The sequence below is a fragment of the Microtus ochrogaster genome, chromosome 21 (genome assembly GCF_000317375.1).
Source record: "Microtus ochrogaster isolate Prairie Vole_2 chromosome 21, MicOch1.0, whole genome shotgun sequence".
In the NCBI taxonomy this organism is placed as follows: domain Eukaryota; kingdom Metazoa; phylum Chordata; class Mammalia; order Rodentia; family Cricetidae; genus Microtus; species Microtus ochrogaster.
Genome location: NC_022022.1, coordinates 19,818,437 through 19,831,219, shown reverse-complemented (window position 1 = coordinate 19,831,219; position 12,783 = coordinate 19,818,437). Strand labels below are relative to the sequence as shown.

Below are 12,783 nucleotides of genomic sequence, written 5' to 3'. Positions count from 1 at the left end.
CTGAAGGTGATTATAGATGAGAGTGAGGTACTGTGTATACTGAAGGTGATTATAGATGAGAGTGAGGTACTGTGTATACTGAAGGTGATTATAGACAAAGTGAAGTCTGTGTATTCAGATGGTGATTATAGATGACAGTGTGGCCTGTGTATTTCAGAAAGCTAGAAAAAGGGGTTTAAATGTTTTCAGCATAAAGAAACCATAATGTTTAGGAAATATGCTTGACCTAATTAATATGTTAGAGACACTGTTACAATACTGCATGATACTCATTAAGTATGTATAATTGTGTGTGGTGGTGTACAGGCATGCTCATGTGTCGTATACATGCATATATGAAGGTGCATTTGCTCACATGTAGAGATCAGTGCTCACCCATCTTCCTCAATCACTCTCTACTTTACTGTTTGGCACAGAATTTCTCCCTGAACCTGGAGCTGACTGATCTGACAAGGTTGTCTGATCAGTGTGCTCCATGCATCCTCTTGCCTCTGCCCCAGCTCAGTGCTGGAGTACAGGGGCTTGCTACCCCGCCAGCTTTTATGTGGGTCCTCAAGACTTAAGCCCAGGTCCTCATCTCCCCAGGCTCAATTTAGGCTTTACTGTAGCAGCTTGAAATAAATTTAAGTTTACATTGTTTTTGAAAAGAGGTATAAGATAAATAGTTCTCCTGTGGATAAATCTAAAGTATATGTAATATTTGAATCAATTTGGTGTCAATTGTATGCACATGTCATGGGACCTCTAATGCTCCCCTTCCAAATACCTCCCTTACCATTAAGGTGAGGGGTTTGATAAAGATGCCTCAGTTAGGACTGAGTGCTCCCAAGTCGCCCATTCTCTGCACCTGGCCCAGTCATAGGTTTCTGAATTAATTACCGCCTACTGCAAGGGTCTCTGTTGAGTGATTCACTGACCTACGGGTGTAGCGATACGATACATCATTGGCTGACTTTTCCATCACGCCACGCTCAAAATGATATAATGGGAGCTTGCAAGTTGGTGGGTTGCACACGCCAGCTCCTCGGCCTTTCATGAATTATGAGCTATCAACTCCCATTTGCACTTCTGGCCACAAGCATTCCGAGATAAGTTAAGAATGTAGGTTCGCTTTGTACTGTTTGTTCGTCTGGTCATCATTAATGTGCCCAGTTCTATCAGTCCTTCTGTTACAAGCACAGTGTGGCTTGTTCAGTTCATAAGCCTGAGCAGCCATCTCTATTGTTCTTCTGTCTAATAGTCCCTAGTGGACAGAGCCAAACCCTGGAGATGCGCAGAATCGGGCTCACATCCATGTTGGGGGAGGAGAATTCTGCAAAGGCTCAGAGCAGTACCTTTTCGTGCCTTCCAGTCTTTAAAATTCTGTATGACATTTTAATTTTATTGTCAATAAAAAATAACTCGTTGATATGGCTTCCAATATCACTGATGGATTGAAATATTCACGGTCTGCATTCAACTTTGACCTCCGAACCTGTACCTTCCTCCATAAAGAAACTAGCGTGACATTTCCCCTTTCTCGCCCACTTCATCCCTTCTTCCAGGTCCCTGCAGCTCTGCTCACTCTTGCCCTTTCTCTCTAAGCCAAAGGAATAGGCCTCATCCTGAATGTGTTACTGAGGGGCTACCCAAGATTACCAGGTTATTCGCACATTTATTCCCAGCCTTCTGGATGGAAAACAGGTGTGCACATCCTGCCAAACTGAAGAGAAAACCCTGTGTGTTTAACAATTCTGGTTTCTCTATTTCTGCCTATAAGCACGTGGACACCCCCTCCCCCTCCCCCTCTACACTTCAAGGAATTAGCAAAAATAGTATTTAACTCAATATTTGAAAAATAGAGTGAATACCAAAATATGATGCACAAAAATATTAAAACTGTAGAGAAAGTCAGAATCAGCCTTCCTGAGTCAGGTTAGGGCTGGGGCTAAAGGAAAACCCATCACGTGATCTTGGTCATTGAGAATGTTGCACTTTAATTTTGGTTGCATTTTGTTGCACTAACATCTTCTTCTCTTCACTCCTGAGTCTGGGGACTCCCAAAGCCCAAGGTTGCATGGAATCCTGGCCCTGCCTCTGTGTTCTAAAGATGGCATATGCCAGTCAGCGGCTGTGACCTTCAGCAGCCTGTGCAAGGAAGCCAGAAATTCAAAGGGACTTTCTTTAAGGCAGAAGAGGATCTTTTCCTGGTTGATGAGGTAGATGATGGGCAGGGCCTTCTGCTCACTTGTTGGTGGGACTCTGTAAAAGGGGAGTTAGAAAGGATACAGCAGAAGGAATCTGCTCCCATCTGTTTGGAAATCCCCGGGCCATGGGTAAGTCAGATTACCCCACCACCACCCCACCGTCCCGTTGCAAGAGGAGGCTGAGAGAGGTGGACCACAAAGGATGAGCTGGGAAAGAGCCATGAAGGCTGCAGAGAATGAATCATCTACCAGGAAATACTTGGACGTGAGGTGTTCAGCTTGTCTCAGAATCTAATGGTGTGTCCTATGGGAGAGGCGACCTATGGCTTTGCAACCCACAGAAGATAGTCAGTAGCCAAGGGAGGAATAGAAACCAGGCCCAGGTATACCTTAGGCTGAGCTTCCTTCCACCCTTAGCCCCTCTGCAGCCTGCAATGCCAGCTGTGGGCCAGAGGGTGGAGCTCAACAAGAAGCTGCCCACGGGATAGCCCCCAGCAGCACCAGCAAGTGAGGGAGGCTGAGTTGGGGAGAATGTTGCAGATGATTGAGAAATGTCATGATGTCTTGTGTTAGAGAGAACTGGACCTTTTAATACCTGAAAATGAGGTGAATTTGGCTCTGAAGTGGCTAAAGAAAGGAAGATGGGCTCTGCCCAAGATCTTCAGGCTGTGACAGAAGGTAGTGAGAGAAATAAATATTTAAATCACACCATTAGTGGTTCCCTGTGAAGTCCAAACCACATTATGAAACAGCCCGGCTTCTTTTCATTGGTCCTCTGTCTTGGCCCAGGGTCTGGCCTTCTCTACACAGCCCAGGAAGCCTGGAGAATGCAGCTCATGCTCTCAGAGGACTGTTGTGCTCACCAGGGGCTGCGGCACCTAGGCTGCCCCTGTCCCACATCTGTCAGGAGCCCTGCACATCTCTGAACCTGTGACAGTGCCGCATCTCTGGGGTGAGGATGGTGACAGCTTCCACACCCCCACGCTCTAGCTATCCACAATCTTTCGTGTGTTCTTTGAGGCCATGTCCACACCTCTGTTAATAAAGCATTGTTTTAGCAATAGGTATCTTTTGTCTGCAGTGGGGCACATTTCGTGAATGAAAGCTTTGTTTGCAGGCTGGAAAGATGGCTCAGAAGTTAGGAAAACTTACTTCTTTATAAGAGGACCAGAGCTTGGATTCTTGTGCCCATATCCAGTGGCTCACAAGTTCTTAGAACTCCTGATCAAGGGACAAGATACTGCCTTCTGGTCTTTGTGGGTATCCCCATACACATGTATGCGTTCACATTCATGCGCACACATACTAAACATAATTTGTTTTGGTAAATTTGAATTGGGATGTGTTATGGTCCATTAGGCTCCTGGCAGAAGTATAACCAAATGGTACGTGGGCTCTTCGTGTGCATGAGGGCTGCCCGTAGCAGCTTTGAAGGCGTCTGCTCTTGGCATGCATGATCTGCCTATGCTCAAAATCAAGGCTGTGGTTTCTCTAGTGGGAGGCAGAGGCTGAACAGCATGCCACCTTCCATTGGTTGCCAGTTCTCACCCACAGAGTCTTGGCTTAGGAACATCTTTGTTTTTAGAACAATAGGAGTCATATAGTTAAAGAGCCATGCCAAAACACCATAAAGTAATGATTATATAGTCATCTTCTAGTTCTTCGGAAAGGAGAGTCAATTGAATAAAGTTAATATTATAGTTTATTAGAAAAAGTCACTTATTAAAAAAACCACACACACACACACACACACACACACACACACACACACAGAGTTGGCTCCTGACATGTTTCCTTAGAGTGTTTTATGGGAGACAACAGTTTATCATATCAACAGTAAACCCACAGCACACATAAGAACTCTCATTAAAAATGCAGCTACACAAACTCTTGCTTCTGGGATATGGTTTCCATGGAATCGTGAAATAGCACTGCTCTTCTGCATGTTGAGAGACTCCACCCCACGAGTGTGTGATGTCCATGAAGCCACTCTCCTGAAGACCATCACTACTTTGTGTGCCTTGAGTACAGAACAAATTTAACCCCTCATATGTATACTAATTGCTCATTAATAAGCTGCCTCCAGCACGCCGGTATGCAACCCTCCCTTTGACTATCCAGTGCGAGTTTTTCCCTCGTCATCTGTAACATCGCTATCCATAAGCTCCCCAACACAGCAATGTTTTGAGCATCCTTCTAGATACTGCAGGATTGATCAAAGGTGTCCTTATCCTGTGAACAGGTAGTTTATCTGGCAAATGGGGTGATGAACTAATTGATCAAATGAAGAAATGCAAGCAACTGCTTGCTGTCCAACTTCATTTCCCTTAGAAATTCCTCACAGATTTGTGCCTGGCGTAGAGTAGCCAGCGGTTCTTGTGTGCCTTCTCAGGACTCTCTGTGACTGGCGGTGGCCCAGGATCCTTTAGACAAGATGATGACATTTCACACAGGCCTTCCTTGATCAGGATTAAACAGGAGAACTTGTAGTCGGTCACAGCAAGGAGCACAGCCGGGCTCACCCTTCATCGCCAGTGCAATCTCCTAAGCACAGAGGTCAGTTGGCAGGATCTTGGATCCTCTTCTTGAAGTGCCTGGTTTGGAAGTCTCCTTCGCTGCCCAGCCTTGCTCCCTTGGACCTGCCAAGACAAACAGGCATGCTAAACTCATTGGCAACTGTGGTGGTGCCTTTGACCCAACGCTGCGGTCTGTTTCTTTGTATGTGTTCATTTCCACAAATTGCAGCCAGATCTATACAGCGTGGATGCTTTTACGTTTTACTGGCTGCCCTGTGACTTTTCTTCTCATTGAGCCAGACAAACTGTGACGGAAGTGGAGCCACTGCCAGGCCCAGCTGTAGTTTCTTAATAAGTCATGGTATGGCTGATGCCTTGGCAGGGAAAATTCACTTACTTCTGCTGTCTGGGGCTCAGTAGAACCATTTCCTTTCCGCGATCACGCGGGGGAGTTTCCTATCGATCTCATAATGCTTTAATAATGATGCCAAACAGACCTAAAGAAGACAATGAAAAATAAATAGTAAGTAGGAGGTTTGAGAATGTCTCTTAGCCCAAGGACTGGGGACAGAAGATCAGACCCTGGATACAATTCAATTGTCCCATTTGTCATTCATTTGGGGCATATTTGTTGCAGACCTGTTATGTCCAAGATCTCCTTCAGACTGAAGAAGATGCAATGGTTTTTTGAGTGTCAAGGTCAGCTCTCATGGAACTTTCTCTAACTGTCTTTAGAAACCGAATGAGAAGATTTTCCAAAGCAAACTTGACCTTTTAGGGCCGTGAAGGCGTCCCCTTTTCTCCTCTTTACAAAAGACCCTGATCTAGAGGTAGCCAGAGCTACCTCTAGACTAAATCTATGGCTGAGTTTAGGCATGCTCTCTGAGCTCGCATGCGAGGCAAGTGCTCCCGCCGTGCTCCCAGTCCCAACACACAGTTCTTCAAGGCACTCATCCTTTGCTGGTTTCTGTAAGTCTCGCTTCCTCAAGTCATCCTGGGTCCTGCTTACTCTTGGATTGTCTTTGATGAGCACCCCCCCCCCAGTCTAACCCAGTTACCCGAGAGGCCACGTGTGCTTAGAATCCTAGCTCTTTACACCGTTTCGAAGCACGATCTACAGATGTCTGATAAGATCCGAGATGCTTTAGAGCAGAATGATATTGTCGATGCTAAGGCATATGTTTTTTTTTTGTCTTTTCTAATCTTATTGGCCTTTACCCTGTGATGGTGTAAAGGCAAGTGTAACTAAAACCACTTGTACTTTTGTCATTCAGAGCAATGGTAAGCAGCTTTACCAGGTGGTGTTCCCCTCCGCAGGGCCATGCGCTTGCCTGCTTGCATTTCCTTCTGTACATTATGAGGGCATCTTTTTAGTATCCTGAATAACAGAATGGAAAGGGTAGGCCAAGCCTGTGGCTGAGAACCGAGAACATTTTTCTCAGGAAATTTGCATATTTCTTTGAATTAAAAGCTGAATTATCCATTTGGGGGGGCATTATTTTTTACAAATCATGGTTATCTATATTTGCATATTTTGTATGTATTTTCTAGAAAAAGAGGAAATGAAGTATGCCACTCAGGAAAAACAATTGAAAATATTTGCTCTTTCAAAGGAAAGATAAGATTCTGAGACAGTCTCGTAAGCTGTTGTATGTTTGACTACTTTCCCGCCAGGAACTACTTATCCTCGATGACATCAGCGGGAGCCATTGTCTTGCTCTTATACAAGGAAATGTATTAGTATTTATATCATTGATAAAGCGTGTAATGAATGAATATTTCCCAAATAGCCAGGATTCCGAAAATCACACATGAAAAGAATTCCCACCCAAGATGTGAGCATGCTGCTGTCCTTTTTTTCTCTTTCTTTATTATGACCCAGAGGCTCACAATGGAGCCCAGGCTGGCCAGGTACTTACTGTGTGGCCGAGCTCACCTGGAGCTTATGGAGGTTCTCTCGTCTCGACCTCGCAAGTCCTGGGAGTCTAGATGTGAGCCCCTGTGTCCAGATGGGCCAGCGGCTTTTAATTCAGCAGGATATAAATAAAGAAAGCTCACTGCGGCAGGATCAGATTCCACACTGCGGCTTCAGAAACTGTGATTTATTGAGTTTAATTTGGCATCAAAGAATAGTACCAAAAATTATCTTATGGTTTCCCTGAGACTCAAGGGGAGGGATTTGGTGGTGACATCCTGTTTAGGGCTGAGAACTCAAAGGTCCTTTGTGTATATATTATAGTTTCCTGTTTGGTATTTTTATGGGATTCCTGAATGTACAAACAAGTGGGTCTGTGTGTCTATATCTGGATTTTGTGCCTTTTCTTGGGCTCCATTCCTTCTGCTTGTTTGTTTTGTCCTATGCCAATGTGTTATTTTATATTCTATTTTATTATTTTATCTTCAACCCTAAGAAGTCTGTTTTCTAATGAGAGACAGAAAGGAAGTGGATCTTTATGGGAGAGCAGGTGGAGAGGAAATAGGAGGAGGGTGTGAGAACTGAAATCAGGATATATTATGTAAAAAAAAATCTATTTTCAAAAAGAGAAAAAAAATTAGGAATTCAGCATATGAATCTGGAGAACATGTGATGTTCAGTCCACAGAAGTACTTCTCTCTAAACATGAGCTGTGTGTGTCTACATGGCATCTAGGCAGAAGAGTAATCATGGAAAAATATTATCCTCATCCCCAAATGGCATTGCTGAAGCTTACCTTGTTTTTAATATTAATTCCATAATCATGTTAATTGCCAATAAGAAAACCACAGAACAATAAAATTCAGTGTGCAAATAAGTTTTTAAAAGTATCCCATTTACAGCAATATGCCTGCCTGAGGCTTGATTTTCTTCGTATGCTTCAACCAACACAAACAGCATATAACAGATGCATGCAGAAGCATGTAAAACCATCAACCTGTCTTCTACTAAGCTCAGAGATGGAAGAAATTTACAGAAATGAAAAGTAATGCCACCATTCCTCCTAAGTAATCTCTGTTTTAGAAAACATGCCTTACTGGTGTGCATAAAATGAATGTTACTGTTATTTTTAAACAAATGAATAAAATTTAAATTTCTCATTTTTATTTCTAACATTACAAATGCCACTGGCTACAACCTACGGACCAGAGTATCTTTGAAGTTCTCTATCATCTTCAGGAGAGCTGATGGCTCCTAAGAAAATTAGATATGGATGTATGGCCACGCTTCCCATTGAAGAGCTCAGTCTTCCTGATACAATGAAATCCCCCTCGTCCCTGCTCTGGCCATGGCACTGTGCTTTGTCCCCGCCTTCTCAGTGTGCCCAGGGACTGGGGACTGACATCATCTCAGCTTTGTGATGAGGTTACTGCTCCTCTTTTTATCCCAGTTCTCTACTTCAGAAAATGTTCCGAGCGTCCCTTCTCAACCCCCTGAGTTGAGACTTCCATTTCTTCAGTGTTTCCTTCTTATGCGTGTGCCTGCTTCTGCTCCGATCACTCCTTCAGGTCGCCCAGCTTCTCCGCTAGCTCTCGGAATGATTGATAGAGCCTAAGTTTCTGTATCTCATGCTAAAAACGAGTTAAACGTTTTCAATGACGTGGAATCACGATTGATTTTACTTGAGTATTGCAAAGACGTTCAATCCTGTTGACCGAGACAGCTTAGGGTTCTGTGCCTTTTTGAGTGAGAGTTTTGGCCATTAAGATTGCATGTACTCTTAGATTTTGACCTTTATTCTGTATCAGCTATGCATAGTAATATAAAGATGTGTGTTTGCCTACCACTTCCAACTTTCTGTAAAATAAACAAAGGTTATTAGAATTGTATAAAATTAAGAAGACCAAGAAAAGGACTGAGACCCTTTTACTAATTTGCAAAAGTTTCAGTGAAATCTTTTTCCTGTATTTTGACCACACAAAAAACATTTGGGCAAACACACACAGCATCCACACATGTGAACCATCATACACACATATATACCATATATACATACACATGTATCTATATACATGAACAATCGCACACACATACATGTACCATACACACACGCACTTACATCCACATATGCAAGCAATCATGCACATATACACGTGTTCATACACATGAACAATCATCTACATATACATGATACACGCATACATGTGAGTAAAAGACATTGGGGGTTTGCCTACAGGTTTTTCAGAAAACCATTTTTTAATTTTTAAAATTTGTTTATGTTTTTGATAATTTTATATAGGAGTATTGTATTTATATCATTTCCCTCCCTCCAACTCCTACCTCCACCCAAATTCATGGGCACTCATTCTTTATTACTAACACACACACACACACCCAGAGTCCATTTCAGGTTCCCCATATAAATATATATGTATTTAGGGCTGACAACTTGGGGCTCATCCCTGGGGACAACTGATTCTCCCTCTCCACGGTCATAGATTGCCTGTAGCTCTTCACCTACCCATGGGGCTATGTGAGATACCCATCCCCATTGGCACGTTAGCAACAACATGGCTGCTCAGATAACTGATTTCTTCTTAACAAGTCACAGAGACTGGGTCAGCATGCAAAGGGCCTGTGCAGGTCTGAGCCAGCTGGGTCCCAAGGCCCCATCCTTACCCAGCTGTCTCCAGTTGCTAACTGCCCACCAAGGAGAAATTCATTTTTGCCCCTGCAGTCTCACTGAATATGCAAATCACACTGAAGGGCAGCAGTGATGGCCAACGCACAACAACTCAGTGATATTTTGGGGCATTTTCCATTTCATAATAATTTGTTTGGCTCTTTTTTAAAACTTATAGGTCTTAGCCGGGCGATGGTGGCACACGCCTTTAATCCCAGCACTCGGGAGGCAGAGGCAGAGGCAGGCGGATCTCTGTGAATTCGAGACCAGCCTGGTCTACAGAGCTAGTTCCAGGACAGGCTCCAAAGCCACAGAGAAACCCTGTCTCGAAAAAAAAAAAAAAAAAAAAAAAAAAAAAAACCAAAAAAAAAAAAAAAAAAAAAAAAAAAAAAAAACCAAACAAACAAACAAAAAAAACAAAAACAAAACTTATAGGTCTTTTGCTTATATATTATAGTTTCCGATTTTGCCTTTATGGCATTTCTGTGTGTGCAAATGTGTGTCTCTGCACTCTGTTTCTTGTGCTTTTTCTTTGACACTTCCTCTCCCCTGTTGGTTTATCTGTTTTGTCCTATTGTTTGTTTTATTTTATTAGATGCCTGTTTGTTTTCTAATGAGAGAAATGGGTGTGGAGTTAGGTAGGTGGGGGTAGGGTGATATGAGAAGACCTGGTAGGGGAGGAAAAACTTGTAATCAGAATATATTATACAGGAAAATTTATTTTCAATAAAAAAGAATAAAAACACAGAGTATGAAGAATTATTTAGTAATAGGTTGTGTGTCCAGTTGACAAATACGAATTGAGGTTTGGAAAACCCAAATAGTGAGGTTCTGCTTCTGCTTCCTCCTTATCAACTTCAGCTAAATAGGCAGTTTATTAAGTTAATTTTTATTTAGTCATGCTCCCCCACCTTATCCCCCACTGTATGGGTAGAATTGACTCCACCAAGCATGTTAGGCAAGTACTCTACCACTGAGCTACATATCCGCGGCACACAAACATTTTCCCCCTTAATATGTAGTTTTAAATGAGCTCTTTAAAATGCACCTTTTCCCCATTTTGTATAAATATTTATATAAAAAGAATACACTTATATAATTTCATAATTTATTGCAATGAAAGCATATTCAGCACAGGCTCTGGTCTGTCTGAACGAGCTAAGGGGTTTGCATTCTCAAGGGAAATCAAGAGGCAAAGAATACCATTCCATGTTTGTAGCTGTGCATTTTCTAACAGCGTGGCAGTGGCTTCGTCACGCTGCATAGCTGCTGCATTGCTGTGTGGTCTCTGCCTGGGGAATCGGGATGCAGATTCTCAAACACACAGCCCCCTGGATTAAGCCCCTCTATCTTGTCACAGTTATTGTTCTAGGAAGATGTCCAACATTGCTACCGGGAATGTGTTTGACTTTTATGGCGACTTGTTTTCGAGGGTAAGGACCATCAGTCAACCTTCCCAAAGGAAGAGTTTCTTATTCAATAAATATCACGTAGAATTCTTGACAGGTCTGGAACGGTGGAGTTTAGGAAGGGCCTCCAGAAGCAACCTCTGGATGTGGAGGAACTGGCTGCCCAAGGGATCAGCAACACTTGGCTTAATAAGAAAAGTGAGGAGCCGGGACGCTCCTGGGATTTCGGCTGGATCCTGGGTTAGTATGGAGCTGTGGAACTGAGGAGCCAGAGACCTATCATCCAGCAGATCGAAACCAGCCAAACAGGGGCCTCCCAAGTGGACGCCTCTTTTCTTAACTCAGGTCCAAATGCAAGTTTCAGCCCAGTGTGGAGGCAGGAAGATCAGGAGTTCAAGGCCAGCCTGGGCTACAAGAGACCCTGTTTCATAAAAAATAAGCACATATATAAATAAAAAGTTCCTTACTGGTGTACCTGCTGTGCTGGTGCTTTCTGGTGCTTGGGAAAATGACTTTTTCTCAGGGGCAGGGCCAACACCCTTGCTGGGCTTCTACTCTGACAGTTGATTTTACACCATTTTATTTATTTATTTTTATCATGCATTCTAGGCATCTTCTCAAGTACCTTCTCCATATTATTTGATTGAGTTTCTTCTATGCTATCCAGGATGCGTGTTGCTTCTTACACTGAAGGTTTTACTTGGTTGGTTTTTCACTCTGTTCTAGTCTGCTCTTTGGCATCCTTTTCATCTCATATACCATATTTTGATCATATTCTTTCCTTTCTCCCAACTCTTGCCAGATCCAACTCCATGTTTTCTTTCTCATAAAAAAGAAAAAATAAAGGGAAGAAAGCAACACCAAAATTAAAACAAACAAAAAAAAGGTCAAATCAAAACCATCTTAAAGAGAAAATTAAAGATTAGTCTTTCAGAAGATCATGATGGCTAGGAAACTATGACCATTCTTAACCGTTTGTTTGTGTTTGAGAAATGTCTCATTCCCAGGAATCCTTCTGCCTCAGACTCCAGAGTGCTGGGATTAGAGGTGTGCACTGCCAGGCCCGGGCTTTCCATGGTTCTTGAGGGCTTAACAGTACACGGAGGCCAGTGAAGCAGAGTCACGCAGTTGGTTGGGAATGTAGCAAGTGCGCACTGAAGGAATGCTGATGACTCCATGCATGGTGCATTGGCTTGCTCAGACACCGTTAAAAGCTCCGCTTGACAGGCGTAAGCCAGTGATGGACTGCCCATTTCCCAAGCCACACATGCTGGGATGACAGACAGCTCTGTTGTGTTGGGGACTCATTTCTCTCCCAAGAATCAATTTGTCATCTTATTCTGCAAGCCCATAAAGCTGCTCAAAACTCTGACTTTTTATTGTTGGTAAAGGGCACCTCTAGCTAAGATTGGGTCGTGAAGGGTACAGAATACAGAATCCATCCCAACACTCTGTGGCATGGACACAGGCCTAGAGACTCAGTTGACAGTGCCTGTTGTTAAAACATAACAAAAGTGCAGGCCGTGGGACAGGCTGACAAGAATTAGAACTATCTAGACCAAAGAGCAGAGCCATCACGAAACCAAAGCACAGCAGGCCCAGAGGGAGGCCACACACCCTTACTCTTGTCCCCACGCTCTTTGAACTCATGCGAGTGCTGTCTGTTGACCAGCTCCAACCACCGTGACCCAGCCTTTGGGTCTCCAGAGACCTCTGCACAAGGGAACTGGGGAATGAGCCTGGAAGGGTAGCCTGAGGGTAAGAAGCATGTCAGTGGGTCCTAGTTACATCAAATGCTAGCCTACAGCATCTGCTCACTATCGAGCTAACAGACTCCTCTGCTATTATACTTATATTCTAGAGCCCCTTCTACGTCTGTATTGGTGGCAGAATGTGGTGTAGGCCTTATATTAGCATGGTTGCTATTTCTATTTTTTATTATTTCTAATTTTCATCATTTTAATTATCATCATTTTGTCTTTTTACTAAACTTTGTCCTTAATTCTATGTCCTGACTAGTTTTTTGTTTGTCTGTTTGTTTAGTGGTGGGCTTTTTGCTTTGAGACAGGGTCTG

At 43.2% G+C, this 12,783-nt stretch overlaps 1 protein-coding gene across 1 annotated transcript in view; it reads left to right on the top strand.

The window, feature by feature from the left end:
* The window catches only part of Synpo2 (synaptopodin 2), a 144,135-nt gene that overhangs the window by 87,492 nt on the left and 43,860 nt on the right, over positions 1–12,783 (top strand). The gene's annotated exons all lie outside the window — the stretch shown is intronic.